This window comes from Nicotiana tomentosiformis, chromosome 12 (assembly GCF_000390325.3).
Source record: "Nicotiana tomentosiformis chromosome 12, ASM39032v3, whole genome shotgun sequence".
NCBI lineage: Eukaryota > Viridiplantae > Streptophyta > Magnoliopsida > Solanales > Solanaceae > Nicotiana > Nicotiana tomentosiformis.
The window spans coordinates 99837904-99853434 of NC_090823.1; the positions used below are offsets into that span (position 1 = coordinate 99837904).

The 15531-nt window shown below is 40.9% G+C and overlaps 1 pseudogene; it reads right to left on the reverse strand.

Moving 5' to 3' along the window:
• Window positions 1–6842, reverse strand: part of LOC104109824 (monooxygenase 2-like) — an 11213-nt pseudogene extending 4371 nt beyond the window's left edge.
• Window positions 6843–15531: the final 8689 nt, after the last annotated feature.

The window sequence follows — 15531 nt, forward strand, 5'->3', positions numbered from 1 at the left end:
CTCTTTTGATATTCCCACCTCACTACAATATCGCTCACTCTCTATTTTTCTCACAGACTATTTTCTTATACTTTGTCTGTGATGCCTCACTCTTTCTTTCTTTCTTTGTTAGTGTATTTTACAATGAGAGCAAGGCACCTATTTGTATTGTTTAAGATTGCTTCATTGATGTCATCAGTGATCTCATGAGTTTGGAAAGAGTCAAATATTCAATGTGAAACCAAAGAAATATTTGCCATAAAATCTTCCTTACTATTCCTTTAGTTGGCTTGACATTTCAAAGCCAAAAGGAAGATGTCTTCCTTACACATTGGATGGACCCATCAAATCTTCCCCTCCAGTCTCATGCGCCTAAAGGAGGTAACTCCAGTTTTTCAATAGAGTTCATGCAGACAAGTTCTTTGCATAGCTCGAACTTGTCTCTTGGTACCACCTTGGTCAGCATATCCGAAACATTCTCACTTGTATGGATCTTCAAGACTTTTAGAGATTCATTCTCTACCATTTATCGAATCTAGTGATATCTCACGTCGATGTGTTTGTTCCTTGCATGGTACATGAAGTTCTTGCTAAGGTCTATTGCACTTTGACTGTCACAATAGACGACATACTCATTCTGATTCAATCCAAGCTCTTGAATGAACCGTTTCAACCATATCATCTCCTTGCTAGCTTCACTAGCGGCAATATACTCCGCTTCAGTTGTAGAGAGTGCGACACACTTCTGCAATTTCGACTGCCATGATATAGCTCCCCCTGAAAATGTGAACAAATATCCAGTAATGGATTTTCTGTTATCAATGTCACCTGCCATATCAACATCTGTATAGCCCTTCAAGATTGGATCAGATCTTTCAGAGCTCAAACAATCTCTCGTGGTACCTCTTAGGTACCTGAGTATCCACTTGACTGCTTCCCAGTGTTCTTTTCCAGGATTTTCAAGAAACCTTCTGACAACACCAACTGCGTGAGCAATATCAGGTCTAGTGCATACCATTGTATACATCAAGCTTCCGACTGCAGAAGAATAAGGAACTCTAGCCATGTTCACTTTCTCCTCCACTGCTGTAGGACACATTTTCTTGCTCAACTTTAGATGACTAGCAAGAGGTGTGCTGACTGGCTTAGCATTCTTTATGTTGAAGCGTTCCAGTATACGTTCAATGTACTTCTCCTGAGATAGCCACAACTTTCTACTTGTTCACTCTCAAACTATCTTCATGCCTAAAATTTGTTGTGCTAGGCCCAAATCCTTCATATCAAATGACTTGGACAGATCTCCCTTCAACTTTGCGATCAACCCTTTGTCCTTTCCTACAATTAACATGTCATCCACATACAACAACAATATAATAAAGTTATTTTCATAAAATCTTTTGATGTATACACATGGATCAGAATATGTCTTTGTGTAAGTTTGACTTTTCATGAATTAGTCAAACTTCTTGTACCACTGTCTTGGTGCCTGCTTCAACCCATAAAGACTCTTATTCAATTTGCACACCATATGTTTCCTTTCAGCTATTTCAAATCCTTCTGGTTGCTCCTTATAAATCTCCTCTTCCAAATCTGCATGAAGAAATGCAGTTTTCACATCCAACTGCTCCACTTCAAGATCTAGGCTAGCTGTTAAGCTCAAGATTGTTCGAATAGAAGTCATTTTGACAACATGTGAGAAAATTTCGTCAAAATCAATACCTTTTTTCTGTTCGAAGCCTTTAATCACCAATCGAGCTTTGTATCTAACTAGCTTGCCATTTCCATCTTTCTTGAGTTTAAAGACCCACTTACATTTGAGTGGTCTTTTACCCTTTGGAAGTTTAACTAGCTTGTACGTGCCATTTTTCTACAAAGATTCCATCTCCTCTTGCATGGTTTTCATCCGCTGGTTCTTTTCTGGATGAGATAGCACCTCCTTAAGACTTTCTGGCTCCCCTTCATCACTGATGAGGACATACTCTGTGGAAGGGTACTTGCATGACTCTACCCTTGGCCTCTCTGATCTTCTCAGATGTTGAGGTTGTTCTTATTCCTAAGTGGAGTACTCCACTTGTTTGGCATCATCATCAAGTTGCTCCCCCTGCTCCATAACCTCACCAGGTTGCTCCCCCTGCTCGGTAACCTCGTCGGTCCTACTTTATGCACTTGTGGGACTGTTAGAAGTAGAAGGAATAGTAATAATGTTAGGAATTATACCATTCTTGGCCTTCTCTAGCATATCATCAGCATTTCAAACTTTACTTTCTCGGAAGACTACATGTCTGTTTCTAATGACCTTTTTCTTTACAAGATCCCACAATCTGTATCCGAACTCTTCATCTCCATATCCGATGAATATGCATGGAACAAATTTATCATCCAGCTTTGTTTTCTACTACTTTGGTATATGTGCAAAAGCCCTGCAACCGAACACCTTCAGATGTGAGTAGGACACCTCCTTGTTGGTCCAAACTCTCTCTGGGATGTCAAAGGCCAACGGAACTGATGGACTTCTGTTGATCAGATAACAAGCTGTCTGAACTGTTTCACCCCAGAATGACTTAGATAGTTTAGCCATTCTGAGCATGTTTTTCACCTTTTTCACAATGGTGTGGTTCATCCTTTCGGCTATGCCATTGTGTTGTGGGGTTCCAGAAACTATTTTTTCTTGTCTGATCCCATGGCTCGAACAATACTCTTCAAATTTTCTTGAAGTGTACTCACCTCCATTGTCACTTCAGAGACGCTTTAGATTTTGACATGTCTCCCTTTTCACCATAGCATAAAACTTCTGGAAAACTTAAAACATCTGATCTTTGATTTTCAAAATATAAACCTATAATTTTCGTGAAGCATCATCAATAAAAGTAACAAAATATTTGTTACCCCCTATCGATTCAATTTCCATTGGACCACAAACATCAGAATATATCAAATCAAGTATATTCAATTTTCTTTCAGACGATGTCTGAAATGAGACTTTATGCTGCTTACCAAAAAATAGTAGTCACAAGGTTTTATCGGTGTACCTTTGGCATAAGAAATGAGTGATTTTCTGGCAAGAATCTGCAATCCCTTCTCGCTCATATAACCCATCCTTTTGTGCCACAAATCTGCAGAAATCTCATCTTGTGCCGCGTTCAATTCACATTGGCATATTTCTGCATTTGTCCTGTACAACATGCCATAAACAACTCCCTTTGCAATCACCAGTGATTCCTTGGTGAGTCTCCACTTTTGATTTGCAAAATAGTTCTCGTATCAATCTCGGTCTAAAGCAATTCCCAAGATCAAGTTCATCCGCAAATCAGGTACATGCCGCACGTCCTTTAGAACCAATGTGCATCTGACATTTGTCTTGATATAAATGTCACCGATCCCCGCAATCTTTGAGTAACTTGTGTTACCCATTCTCACAAGGCCGAAATCACCTGCTACATATCTGCAAAAAAGATCTCTTACCGGTGTGGCATGGTAAGATGTTGCTGTATCAACCACCCATTCCGACTCTGGACCTGATAAGTGCATGCATTCCTCTTCTTCGTTTATACAGAGGAAAACATTATCATTATTTTGCACCATGGTGGCTGTGTTATCGTCATTCTTCTGGCCACTAGTTTCACCTTTGCCTTTCCATGGATTTAGGCAATCTCTTTTGAAGTGACCTGGTTGATCACAATTGTAGCAATTTCTAGCTCTTGATTTGGATCTATTCTTAGACTTCCCACGAGCTCTGGATCTACCATAGTTGCTCGAACTCCTTTGATAACTCCTGCATCTACCTTCTATGATGAGAGTATGTCCTTGATTTTCAGGCTTCTTTCTCATCTTCTCATTGAGTAGAAAAGCCGATGTGACATCTTTCAACTCAATGGTAGTCTTACCGTGCAGGATGGTTGTTGCCAGATTATCATACAAAGATGGCAACGAGTTCAACAACAAGATGGCTTTATCCTATTTCTCGATTTTTACTCCGAGATTGGCGGGCTGTGTGATTAGTCCGTTAAACATATTTAAATGTGACAAAAAATCCGTACCTTCACCTTTGTGTAGAGCTTATAGCTGCTTCTTTAGGTACAATTTATTTGTTAGCGTTTTGGACATGTATAGGCTTTCCAACCTTGTCCAAATGCCACGTGCGGTGTCTTCATCAATGATGTTATTTACCACATTATCTGATAAGTGCAACTTGATTGCACTAGCAACCCTTTCATCCAAGTGATCTCAATCCTTAGCTTTCATGGTATCATGCATTTTGGCATCAGCATCTAGTACCTTGTGTAATCCTTGTTGGATGAGCAGATCTCTCATCCTTCTTTGCCATGTTGAGAAACCGCTATCTCCGTTAAATTTTGCTACCTCGTACTTTATTCCGGACATTTTTATTTTTTACCGAGTATAGTACTACCGACAGTGAATAGTATTCTTGTGAACGAGCAGAACCTGTGCTTTGATAATAGTGATTGGGAATAAACCTTCCACAAAAATAATAGTCACGGTACTAAAAGCGAAATAATAACGTAGCACCGAGATTCGGTAATTAACAAGAATAAAAGAGTGACAACGACATCAAGATTTTTATGTGAAAAACCCTTTTGAATAAGGGAAAAACCACGCCCCTGAGAGGAACAACTGATATCACTATAGTAAGGAATTTTATACTTTGTAGGTCCGAGTAAAATACTCCAAAGACTACTACAACACTCAAAAGAAATAACCCTCTTTTGATATTCCCACCTCACTACAATATCGCTCACTCTCTATTTTTCTCACAAACTATTTTCTTATACCTTGTCTGCGATGCCTCACTCTTTCTTTCTCTCTTTGTTGGTGTATTTTACAATGAAAGCAAGACACCTATTTATAATTTTTAGGATTGCTTCATTGATGTCATAAATGATCTCACGAGTTTAGCAAGAATCAAATATTTAATGTGAAACCAAAGAAATATTTGCCATAAAATCTTCCTTACTATTCCTTCGGTTGGTTTGACATTTCAAACCCAAGTTGGTTTGACATTTCATAACCCAAAAAGAAGATGTCTCCCTCACCCATGGAATGGACCCATCACGAGCAACTCTTTTCTTAAACGACTCTTCATCCAGATGAAACAGAGAAGCAATGAAACGAGGATTTACTAAAACAATAGTTACACAATGAATCATCACAAGAACACTGTATATAGCTGGATCTTGGAGTTGCAACAAAAACGGAAAATATATGCATCTTTAGCAAATACTTTTTACATGTTGGGTAAATACTGGGAACAGGGGAGAAGCTACACTTTCAATTAGAGGGACATTGATACCTTCCTTCCACAGTTTCCACACTAAAAAAGTATAAAGCATATACGTGACGCAGTTAACTAAAAAAATTATTTATAGGAAGTAGATAGAGACAAATTAAAAAGTTATGTTGGCAGGTTACATTAAAGAAGAACAACCAAACAATCCGTAGTTCTAATTGCGTGATTGACTGTTATTAGTAGCTAAATTGGAGATAAGTACAAAGCTCATCAACTGAGATGACTGTTCAAAAAGGTCAGATATAAAGAGATGTGGATTCTTACAACAAACTCAAATTAATATATAATAATAACCGAATTAAACTTTTCGTGGCCTTACACGTACCGACTAAGCTGGAGAGAACATTGTCTAAGGGTGTCTCCAACGCCAAGAGCGTCCAGTGCCCTCCAGGCGTTGGTCCATAAAGCAAGGGCAAATCCTGATGTTCGAAGAGAGTCTGGTGATTCCAACACTAAGCTCCGCAACCCCAGTCTAAAGAACAAAAGAACCATCAGTAATTCTATCAAAAACACGTACGTAAAGACCATGCACCAAAATATATAACCATATATAGGCGAATTTATTTGGTGTCGAATTGATCATGTGCTCAACTAAATCCATTAAATCATTACTTAAAGTAACGAGGTTGTATAAAAAAAGTGGATCCATTACTTTCATCAGCTTGAATTATGTATAGATGGAAAGAATTTTTTTTAATTAAAATGCATATACTATGTAATAAGATCATACACTTGTTAATTTATATCATAAATTACCTCTGATAATAACTTATTCCTTATCATTTTATGTGAATGTGTTTAATTAACGGTAACCGAGTTTAAAAAAGAAAAAAGAAAGACTTTTGAAACTTGTGTTCTTAAACATTTTATGATATTTCTGTGGCTATAAAACCTTGTCATTAAGAATAAATCGAGAAATTAAAATTAAACTATTTCTAAATATAAAAACGTATCATAACTTTTTAATCAGACTAAGAAGTAAAACATAAAATGGAACATAGCATACGTGACCGTTAAATATGACACACAAAAATTGGTACACCCGCCGTCCCAATTTACGCGGCAGTGTTTGACCGGAACAAAGTATGAACACATAGTTTGGACAAAGTACTTTCTAGGGTATATTGCTCTTTCGTACTCTTTCTATACCTGTGAAGTGCCAAAGAAGTGGCAAGTCCAGCAATTCCAGCACCTACTATGACAATGTCCTCATTTATCTCCATTTGCTCCTTTTGTGGCTGTATGCTGCTTTGGCTGGTGGTATTCCTGCTATATTATAGTAGTGCTCCAACTGATAATTGATTATTAAACTTTCATGGACATTCCTTGGTGTAAAAATATTGAAGTATGCGGAAAAAGATTTAGTTTGAGGCGTGTCAAGGACATTGTCCTTAAAGATATTTCTCCCACACAGTGATGAATATTATTAGGTGTATCCTCTAGAATTCAACAAGCTCTTCTAGTATAACTAGGAGCAGAAACAACAAAGATTAATCAGAAAACAAATCCACAAAAAAGACTAAGGGAAGTTTTAAGTTTCTTCAATCTACTACAAATGAACACAAGCAGATATTTTTATATATAGTCCAAGGAGATGGACGTATGATGTAATGAAAAACGTTAAAATCCATCTAGGATTCAATGCCAAAACGTCAAATTCATTTAAGGCAATCAACGTTATAATTATTTAAGACCAAAGAAACATTATTATCAAAGTTAAGGAAATGTTATCAAAATCAACGTTAAGGAAGCGGTCATACAAGACCAACTTTGGTTAAATTCAAAGTTACAAAAAAATAGTTGATTTTGATACCCATTCAATGTTAATAAAATATTATATTCAAAATTATTCTAATGTATTATACACATCAAAATATATTCAAATTGATTGGTCTAATAAAGACCCATTAAAAGAATGAACCTAGACATTAAATATTCTTTTTGAGATATTAAAATTATTATTTTTTAACAATCCTCCACATAGCTCAAAAAAGATATCATAATGAAAAAAAAATAGGGTTTTCACAAATGAGCATAATGCGTCGAATCTGGTATTTTTTGGACTATGAACCAGACCTAGATATAATAAGATTAAACTTACAGAACAATTGGTGAAGTTCAAAACTTTTATGACCCAAAAATTCTTTTGTAAGTTTAGTGTCTTATCTATCATATTATACCTCCACACACTTGGTTGTTTATTGCGGTTTTGTGCCAATAGGCCATGCACGCACCTGGTTTTCGTGAGTGCTCTAGAATATTTGTTTGCCATAAATTTTATAGGAGCGGCCCCACTCCATACTCATATGGTCCATCCATCAAGTGTATTGTGCAGCAGAATACACCACCTATAAAAGGCTATGGATTATTAGATTAAGAGTTTAATAACTCAGCCTCCCATTCCTTGCAGTCTTGCACTATATACGCACTCTATAGGAAGGGACATAATTTAATAGCGCACATTTGATCATCTAATGACTTGTTATTACCCATATGAACCTACTTCATGGGATCTTCAATCACATAGATTGGGTTACCATCACTGTTGATATAACTCAAATTGGTAATAGTCACATTCCCTGTGATGACCCAAAATGTCATCTTTAAATTTAATAATTAATTATGTGTTCTAAGACCTCGGCAAGTACTATTTATTATTTCTCGACTTGCGTGCACAATCCGTAAAATTTCATGGAAAGTTTTTATGTGAAAAATAGATTTAAAATGTGTATTAGAGCATTAAAACTCAATTGAGTTGACTTTGGTCAATATTTTGAGCAAACAGACTCGGATCAGTATTTTGACAGTTCTGGTAGGTCCGTATCGTGATTTGGGACTTGGGCGTATGCTCGAAATCAAATTCCGAGGTCCCTAGCCCGAGATATAGAATTTTGAAGAAAAATTAAAATATTTAAGTTCGAATAGTGACCGGATGCCTAATTATATAAAAACGACCCCGGAATAGAATTTTGATGATCCCAACAGCTCCGTATGGTGATTTTGGACTTATGAGCATGTTCGTAATTTTATTTGGAAGTCCGTAGTTAAATTAGGCTTGAAATGGCTAAAAATAAAAATTTAAGTTTGGAAGTTTGACCGATGAGTTGACTTTTTGATACCGGAGTCGGAATCCAATTCCAAAAATTTTCATAGCTCCATTATGTTATTTATGACTTGTGTGTAAAATTTGAGGTCAATCGGAGTTGATTTGATAGGTTCCGGCATCGAATGTAGAAGTTAAAAACTCTTAGTTTCATTAAGCTTGAATTGGGGTATGATTCATGGTTTTAGCATTTGTTTGATGTGATTTAGAGGTTCGACTAAGTTCGTATGATATTTTAGGACTTGTTGGTATATTTGGTTGAGATCCCGAGGTCCTCGGGTGAGTTTCGGATGGTTAACGGATCAAAAGAATTGGACTTAAAAGCTGTTGCAGTGTTGTTTCCTCTTCTGTTGGATATTCTGTGTTGATATCTTGCCCAGGTATCGAGCCCAGGGTTGACGAGGCCCAGGCTCGAGCTTGAGATCGAAGCCACAATCGAAGGTCCAGCTCGAGGCCATGATCGAAGGTAAGGCTCGAGGGCTAGGATCGAGACCCATGCTTGATGCCCTGATCGAAGGCCCATGCTCAATGCCCTGATCGAAGGCCCATGCTTGATGCCCTGATCAAAGGCCCATGCTCCATGCTCTGATCGAAGGCACATGCTCGATGCCCTGATCGAAGGCCCAGCCTCGATGTCTTGATCTAAGGCCCAACCTCGATGCCCTGATCGAGGCCATGACCGAGGTCCAGGCTCGAGCCTGTGATCGGAGCCGCGATCGAGGCCCAGTTCGAGGACCAGTTCCGAAGACTGCTGGGCAGTTTTATAAAAAGAGGGCAATCGTCCCATTCGCCATTTTTAACAAATCGGAGCTTGATGAGAGGCGATTTTTGATAGATTTTCAAGGAAAAGACATTGGGGTAAGTGATTCTAACTTGGATTTGGTCTATAAACATAAATATATCATTGTTTTCACAATTTAATAAGTGTTTTGAGATTGAAATTAGGAAAAGTTTAGAAATCTCATAGAAGCGAAATTTTGAGATTTCGGTATCGATACAGAGTCGGATTTGAGTGAAACTGGTATGGTTGGACTCGTAATTGAATGGGTTGTCAGATTTCATAACTATCGCCAGATTCCGAGATGTGGGCCCCACGGCCGAATTTTTAATTAATTTCGGGATCTTTTCTTTAAAATATAGTATTTTCTTATAGAATTGATTCCTATAATATTTAGTGATTGTATCGAATTATTTTGGCTAGATTCGAGCCACACGGAGTTGGATAATCGTGGAAAAGGCCTTATAGTGGATTAAATTGGAGCAAGACGAGGTAAGTGTAACGACCCCGCCGGTCGTTTCGAGAGTTATAACCCTGTTTTCCCCATTCCTACTTCTTTTTGTGTTATTCAGCTATATTATATTATATCGGGTTAGTTGGTTTGAATCCGGAAGGAACTCGGGGTGAAATGGGACACTTAGTCTCATAATTGAAAATTTTAAGTTAGAAAAGTGGACCGGATATGGACCTATATGTAAACGATCTCGGATTTAAATTTTGATGATTCTAATAGCTCTGTATGGTGAATTTGGGCTTAGGAGCGTGTCCGGAATATTATTTGGAAGTCCGTAGAGGAATTAGGCTTGAAATGCCGAAAGTTTTATTTTTGAGAAGTTTGACCGGGGGGTTGACTTTTTGATATCGGGGTCAGAATCTGATTCTAAAAATTGGAATACCTCTGTTATGTCATTTAGGACTTGTGTGCAGAATTTGAGGTCAATCGGACGTGGTTTGATAGGTTCCAGAGTTGTTTGTAGAAATTAGAATTTTTAAAGTTCATTAGGCTTGAATTAGGGTGTAATTCATGGTTTTAGCGTTGTTTGAGGTGATTTGAGGATTCGAATAAGTTCGTATGATATTTTAGGACTTGTTGGTATATTTGGTTGAGGTCCCGAGGGCCTCGGGTGAGTTTCGAAAGGTTAACGGATCAAAAATTGAACTAGAACAGCTGCTGCAATTTCCTTCTATTGGAAATTGCTTCTGCCTAGAAATCGAGCCCAGATCGAGCTCAGGGTCGAGGGCCATGATCGAAGCCCAGATCGAGCTCAAGGTCGAGGGCCAAGATCGAAGCCATGATCGAGCACAGAGTCGAAGGCCACGATCGAAGGCACGATCGAGCTTAGGGTCGAGGGCCACGATCGAAGGCACGATCGAGCTTCTGATCGAGAACCAGGATCGAGGACCTCGATCGAAGGCCAAGATCGTGGGCCAAGATCGAGGCAGAACCGAGAATGTGTGGGTAGAATTATAAAAACAGGGACTTCGTCCCATTTGCCATTTTTGACAAATTGGAGCTTGGGGAGAGGCGATTTTTGATATATTTTCAAGGAAAACTTGAGGTAAGTCCCTTGTGATCATTTCTACTCCATAATATTGAATTATCATCGAGTAATCCGACTAGATTACATGATTTTGAGGCGTAAATCATAGATTGAAACTTAGAAATTTAGAAATTAGATTTGTAGATTTGAGGGTCGAGTTGAGGTCGGATTTTGTTAAAATTGGTATGGGTAGACTCGTGGTTGAATGGGCTTTCGGATTTTGTAACTTTTGCAAAGTTCCGAGACGTGAGCCCCACAGGCGAATTTTGAGCCAATTTAGGGTTTTGGTCTAATTTTGAAGCTTTTCTTGTGGAATTCATTCCATTAGCGTATATTGATTGTATTATACTGATTGTGAATAAATTTGGAGCATTTGGAAGCCGAGCCCAGAGGCAAGAGCATTGCGGGGTAGAGATTTGACCGGTTTGAGGTAAGTAACGATTGTAAATCTAGTCCTGAGGGTATGAAACCCCGGATTTTGTATCATTCTACTATTTTTAGTGACACACATGCTAGGTGACGGGCGTGTGGGCGTGCACTGTTGGGGATTTGTGACTTGGTCCGCCCCGTAGCAACTGTAAAGTTGCATACTTTGTTGAAACCATTTGATACTTATATGTTTTAGAAAGAATTTCAGTAAATTGGGCTGAATGCCATGTTTGGGCCTTGCGCCAATGCTGTTTGGACCCTTAGGGGTTGTTTCTTATCATCCTCTCACCGTTTTCGATTGAAAATCTATACTCAGTCATGTTTATATTTGTTTACCGCATAACTCAGTTTTATGACTCTATTTTGATGCATATAAATATTTTAGGTCGAATGCCTTGTTTTACTGGAATGCCCGAGGGCTTGAATTGTGAGGATGAGTGTGGATCGGGGCTGCCCGCCTGCAGCATACTTGTGACTGAGTGAGGCCGAGGGCCTGATTGGTGAGGATGAGTGTGGATCGGGGCTGCCCGCCTGCAGCATACTTCATTATTATCGCACGTGAGTTGTCCGTGCAGATTATAGCGCTTGGGCTGAAGGAGCCCCTCCGGAGTCTGTACACCCACCCAGTGAGCGCAGGTACCTACTGAGTGCGAGTGCCGAGTGCCGAGTGCCGAGTGCTGAGTGACTAGGAGGCAAGAGTGATTGTGAGGTATGCCCGAGTGGCGAGAGTGATTGTGAGGTATGCCCGAGTGGCACGAGTGACTGTGAGGTCTGCCCGAGTGGCTGTTTATGATTTCATCATTTTTGCTCACCTTTGCATTGAGCCTTTGTTTGAAAAACTATTGGAAAATAAAAATGATTTTTATTGGAACTGGGTTTAAACGAGATGTTTGATTCAAATCCTGATTTTTAAGAGCATGTGATATTTTATTGAGTTTTCCTGATATGAATGTTATATGCTTTATTGCTCGTCACTACTGCTCAGTCTTTATTTTTTGTTGTTACTTACTGAGTTGGCGTACTCACGTTACTCCCTGCACCTTGTGTGCTGATCCAGGTGTGGCTGGACACGGTAGCGGTTATTGAGTGTTCTGGTTGCAGATTTTCTTGGAGATAGCAAGGTAGCTGTTTGGCGATTGCAGCCCCTGCTCTTCTCTCTCTTATCTTCCTCTAGTAGTATTTAGCTATTTTTCCAGGCTGAGTTAGTCTTGATATTGTTAGACAGATTATAGTAGATGCTCATGACTAGTGACACTCCGATGTAGGGCTTTTCTTTTTCGCACTTATGTTTTTCTTTGATTTGAACTCTTTAAATGGAGGTTTTTATGTTAAATAACCTTGAAATTATCTTTGAAATGTAAATATCATTTTGTTTTGGAAATGAGTCTGCTTGCCTAGTTCCACAATAGGCGCCATCACGATAGGGGGTTAGTTTTGGGTCGTGACAGATTAGTATCAGAGCCTAGGCTACATAGGTCTCACGAGTCATGAGCGAGTTTAGTAGAGTCTTGCGGATCGGTACGGAGACGTCTGTACTTATCTTCAGGAGGCTGCAGAACCTTTAGGAAACTCCATATTCTTGAATTCTTGTCGTGCGAATCTGTTGATTCTAGTAACTAAACATCTGTTGTTTCATTCTCTCACAGATGGTGAGGACTCGTGCTACCGGTCAGGAGGGCCAGCTACTAGTACCACCAGCCAGGGCCGCGAGAGGCCGAGGCCGCGGTAGAGGCCGTGGTAGGGGCAGAGGTGCAGCCCGTACAACAGTTGGGGCAGTACCTACAGATCCACCGGTTGTCCCAAATCAGGACCAAGTTCCAGTTGTTGATGCACCAGCTCAGGCACCACATGTGCATATTGTGATTCTAGGCCTTCAGGAGGCCTTAGCTCAGATTCTGACAGCGTGTACTGGCCTTGCTCAGGCGGTCTCTATTTCGACGGCCGCAACCACTTCTCAGGTCAGGGGAGGCACTCAGACTCCCATCGCTCGCACACCCGAGCAGGTTATTCGGGGACTTCAGACACCAGAGGCACCACCAGCCCATCCGGTTGCTGTTGCTCAGGATTATGTGTTTCTTGCTATGCCCGAGGATGATCAGCGTAGGTTGGAGAGGTTTGGGAGACTTAAGCCACCACCTTTCAGTGGCACAGAGAGAGAGGACGCTCAGTACTTTTTGGACAGGTGTCAGAGGATACTCCGTACTGCTGGTATTTTGGAGACTTGTGGGGTCTCGTTCACTACCTTTCAGTTTTCTAGGGCTGCACTCAGATGGTGGGAGACTTACGAGAGGCGTAGGCCTATTGGTGCAACACCCCTTACTTGGCAGCAGTTCTCCGCGGTCTTTTTGGAGAAGTTCGTTCCTCGATCCCGCAGAGAGGAGCTGTGTAGACAGTTTGAGCGGCTACGCCAGGGTGATATGTCTATGACGCAATATGAGATGCGGTTCTCCGAGTTGGCCCTTCATGCTATCTGGTTGGTTCCCACGGACAAAGAGAGGATTATGAGGTTTATTGATGGCCTCACTTATCAGCTACAGTTGCTCATGACCAGGGAGCGAGTTTCGGGTGCTACCTTTGATGAGGTTGTCGACATTGCTCGGCAGATTGAGATGGTTCGCGGTCAGGAGAGGGTTGAGCGGAAGGCCAAGAGGTCTCGTGGTCAGGGTGGATTTAGCGGTGCTCCTTTTGGGGGTCAATTCCAGCACGGTAGAGGTCGTCATTTCAGACAGGCTCAGTCAGCTCGGCCATTTCATCGGGGTGCATCATCTGGCCATGGTTCTCACAGTTCTCATCAGGGCCACTCATCACTTAGTGCCCTTCCAGTTCAGAGTTCGTCCTGTGCTCCACCTGTTCAGGGCTCTTCCATGACAGGTTCTTCTACCAGTCATCCCGGTGCTAGGGGTTCCCTTCAGTTTCCGCCGCCAGCACCAGGGAGTTGTTTTGAGTGTGGGGAGCTTGGGCATATGTGGAGGCAGTGTCCTCGTCGTCATGGAGGTATATCTCAGCAGAGGAGTCAGCCTCCGACTACAGCCCCAGCTACCTCACCATTCGCCCAGTCAGCTCGGGGTGGAGGTCAGTCAGCTAGGGGTCGCCCTAGAGGGGGAGGTAGATCAGGGGGTGGTCAGGCCCGTTTCTATGCTCTCCCTACCAGACCAGATGCTATTGCGTCAGATGCTGTGATTACAGGTATTGTCTCAGTATACCACAGAGATACCTCAGTTTTATTTGACCCTGGTTCCACGTATTCATATGTTTCATCGTATTTCGCCCATTTTCTGGATATGCCTCATGAGTCCTTAGTTTCATCTGTACATGTATCTACTCCTGTGGGCGATACTATTATTGTGGACCGCGTATATCAGTCATGTGTGGTGATTATTGGGGGTCTGGAGACCCGAGTAGATCTATTATTGCTCAGTATGGTTGAATTTGATGTGATATTGGATATGGATTGGTTATCTCCATGTCATGCTGTTCTAGATTGTCACGCTAAGACAGTGACGTTGGCTATGCCAGGAATTCCGAGGGTTGAGTGGAGCGGTTCTATAGATTATGTACCAAGTAGGGTGATTTCATATTTGAAGGCTTAGCGCATGGTTGAGAAGGGTTGCCTATCTTATTTGGCTTTTGTGAGGGATGTTAGTGCAGAGACTCCTATCATTTATTCTGTTCCAGTGGTACGTGATTTTCCGGATGTGTTTCCTGCAGACCTATCGGGCATGCCGCCTGACAGGGATATTGACTTTGGTATTCATTTGGTGCCGGGCACTCAGCCTATTTCTATTCCACCGTATCGTATGGCACCGGCGAAGTTGAAGGAATTAGAAGAACAACTTCAAGAACTCCTTGATAAGGGGTTTATTCGGCCTAGTGTGTCACCTTGGGGTGCACCGATTCTATTTGTGAAAAAGAAGGATGGTTCCATGAGAATGTGTATTGATTACAGGCAGTTGAACAAGGTCACAGTCAAGAACAAGTATCCTTTGCCTCGTATTGATGATTTATTCGACCATCTTCAGGGAGCGAGGGTGTTCTCCAAGATTGATTTGAGGTCCGGTTATCACCAACTGAAGATTCGGGATTCAAATATTCTCAAGACAGCTTTCAGAACCCGATATGGCCATTATGAGTTTATGGTGATGTCTTTTGGCCTGACCAATGCCCTAGCGACGTTCATGCATCTGATGAACAGTGTATTCCAGCCCTATTTGGACTCATTCGTCATTGTATTCATTGACGACATCCTGGTGTACTCTTGTACCCAAGAAGAGCACTCTCAGCATTTGAGGGCTGTATTGCAGAGATTGAAGGAGGAGAAGCTTTATGCGAAGTTCTCTAAATGTGAGTTTTGGCTCAGTTCAGTAGCATTCTTGGGGCACGTGGTGTCCAGTGAGGG